The sequence below is a fragment of the Phaseolus vulgaris genome, chromosome 10, assembly GCF_051622355.1.
Source record: "Phaseolus vulgaris cultivar YP4 chromosome 10, ASM5162235v1, whole genome shotgun sequence".
NCBI lineage: Eukaryota > Viridiplantae > Streptophyta > Magnoliopsida > Fabales > Fabaceae > Phaseolus > Phaseolus vulgaris.
In genome coordinates this window covers 34,622,992-34,625,894 of record NC_143507.1, presented here as the reverse complement: position 1 = coordinate 34,625,894, position 2,903 = coordinate 34,622,992, and the positions used below count along the sequence as shown (strand labels likewise).

The following is a 2,903-nucleotide window of genomic DNA, read 5'->3' as shown; positions in this document are numbered from 1 at the left end:
ATTATTTACCACCATAGTTAAACAAGTTTCTTTAAAGGATATGGCACCAAATAGTGAACTAAAGTAAATACCAGGCAATATGTTGCCACTCTTGTCAACACACTCTTGTCAACAGAACTCTTGTCATGATGGTTGCTAGCAAAGAGTCTTGGGTGATGACACTTTTGAACTACAACAAATGTCACAGGAGGTTGATAGTTGGGTTCAAGGGATGCACATGCATGGGGTTAGAACAAAGAAAAGATGAACAATTTAGCATTAACAACATTAAGTTCTCACATTGATGCTAAGAAAAATATTAAACCATTTCACCCTTCCGAATAACATTAATTGACTAATTTACAAAATCATTGGAAGTCTTAAGGCATATCTTGATAAGATCTGTCAAATGAAAACCCAAACAAATCAAACAAAGAAACTCAATTTTGAAAAAATTAATGTTTACAAAACAAATTCTTTTATAAATCGAATAAATAACAATGTCTAGACGGAAAAAGAAGTAGAGTAGAATTCACATACAATTAATGATGCAATGAAAAAATATAAAGAAAATCTAAACAAGATCACCTTGATATTCGCACCTTCGCAGCATAGTCTCCAGATTCATGAGACATGTTGATTCATCATCAAAAGCAAGAACACGCATTCTTATGGAAAACTCGTCTCTGGGGTCATCCATTTTATCCTCCACCACAGTCATTTTCTGCAAAAGGATCTTCACCTATTAATTAACTTGAAACTTAAGAGATTTTTTTCTTTTATATATATATATATATATATGTTTTTCCAAATTTTTCATGATACCTATGTCCTTTTATTACCTACTAACAAATTTCCTTAATTATCTCACATACATTATATCTTTTATGGCATTATTTTGTTGTCTGAGAAAAATATTACTCCAAAAGTAAATATTGTCGTAACTTACTCTAAATTTTAAATTATTATTAAGTTACTATTATAAATTATAAATTGTATTATTTATGGCAAGTTATTATTTTTATAGTAATGATGTTTTGAAAGATTATAATAATATTTAAACCATTATATGAAATCACAACCCCATTAAGTCACAATCTAGTTGCTACAACAAAAGATAAAACAAGTGTGAATAAATAATCAAAACTAATAATAATAACTATAATAAAACGAAAAGCCCTGGAGTTTAGATTAACCTGCCTTCCCCCACTTTCCAATTCCATATTAGCAACTCCATTTGCATGAGGTATATTACATCATACACATGTGCCCACAAAAAATATCCATACAAAGAAGAAATGAAGGATTTAACTAAATAAGGAATTTAAAATATCTTTGCCTTAAAAAAATTGCAATATCAGTTCATGCTAACTTGGTAAGGTGATAAAGGCATCTGAATGTTTGGCCATCTCTGCCTTTGCCTTCCTTTGATGCATTGTATTTTCCCAAAATCATGGCTCCAAATCTCAGCAACTAACTTCATATCAGCTCAACCTTTACTTCTCCTACTGTTTCATCAATTAGCTGCAAAAGGAACCAGTGCATAGGGGATGTAGCAGATAATAAGATCAACAAAGTAAAGAGAAAAGGAGCAGCTAAGCAATTATGAGAGTTGAACGGTTGTTTATTTCATGCTTTACCTAGCTATACAGACATCAATAATTTATAATCCAAGGGATTGAAACTAAAAACCAAAAAACAAAACCAACAGAAAAAAAAAATTCTAGCCAATGAAAGAAAACCTACAGAGGGAAAAGAGGTTGAACTTAAAAAGATATCACTAGCAAACTAGTCTCTAAAATATCTAGTTATCCTGATATATTTACCATTGATTTATTTCCACAATCAAGTTACATATAAACATTAAGAATTTTCTAAAACAAAAAGTATGACTCTTAATAGCCATAAAATCAACAAGAATATGCATATAAAATAAAGGATTTCAAGAAACACAAGCTTCACCAATGCTCACAACAAATAACATCTCTTTTAGCCAAATCTTCATTTACTTTGAAACAAAATTGAGACTTCAAAAAAAGAAAAGAAGTTAGTCCAAATGCATTGAATAAATTAAAGTTATGTATTGAATAAACATGTCCCTGTTTTTCATAAAAAAAAAATATTTACCATTGCAGTATTCCTGCAAATTAGCAACTGCAACTTCTAAGCCTCTGCTAGCAGTTGCATTTCCCATAGCTGATGGAACAGGTATTCCATGTCTTCCAATATCTTCAGCAAATGACCTTGAAAATAAACAATATTAGCATAGTGTTGACATAATTAGGTTAAAGCATTATATAAATTAAAAGGCATATCAATTCTTACGTAATTTCTGGGCAACCGAAGCAGCCTCAGCAACACGACTATCATCAGAAAAAAGAGGTGAAAGCTCCATCAAATCACATGGGCTGCTATTGAACTCCATTAAATACTGCAGAAATAACCAACCATTGGTAAACTTTCCTAACATGAATAATGGTAAAAACCACACGAATCAACTGAAATACTTTTATCAACTCAATTGTTTGACTAGTTGTTTCTCGCTGGGATTATATTTCAAAGACAAAGGAGGAATTGATCTACCAATAAAACATAAAACATAATAATAAAGCTCATTATTATTCTGACCTAGTTAGATAGCAAGGTATAAAAGATCTTCATTCTGAAAAAAGCAAAATAATAAAGCACAAAAGAAGGAGCTTAGAACTAACAAATGTAATTTTTAAAAGAAATAATTACTATATTGCAATTTATTTTGGTTTGAGACCATGTTTAATATGACTACAGTGAACGATAAAGTTCTTCCTCTGCAACCAAAATATACCTAAGGCTCAAACTCTAGAAGACCAATTAACCTACAACAACCTCACACCCATTGATCCAAATGCTCAGCAAGAACAATTGCAAATTTTAGCATAACACAA

At 30.7% G+C, this 2,903-nt stretch overlaps 1 long non-coding RNA gene across 1 annotated transcript; it reads right to left on the bottom strand.

Moving 5' to 3' along the window:
- Positions 1-468: 468 nt before the first annotated feature.
- On the bottom strand, positions 469-2,206 carry LOC137819573 (uncharacterized). Its single transcript, XR_016516411.1, has 3 exons — positions 2,107-2,206; positions 1,352-1,503; positions 469-703 (listed from the first exon to the last, which is right to left on the bottom strand). It is a non-coding gene; the product is annotated as an uncharacterized LOC137819573 (long non-coding RNA).
- Positions 2,207-2,903: the final 697 nt, after the last annotated feature.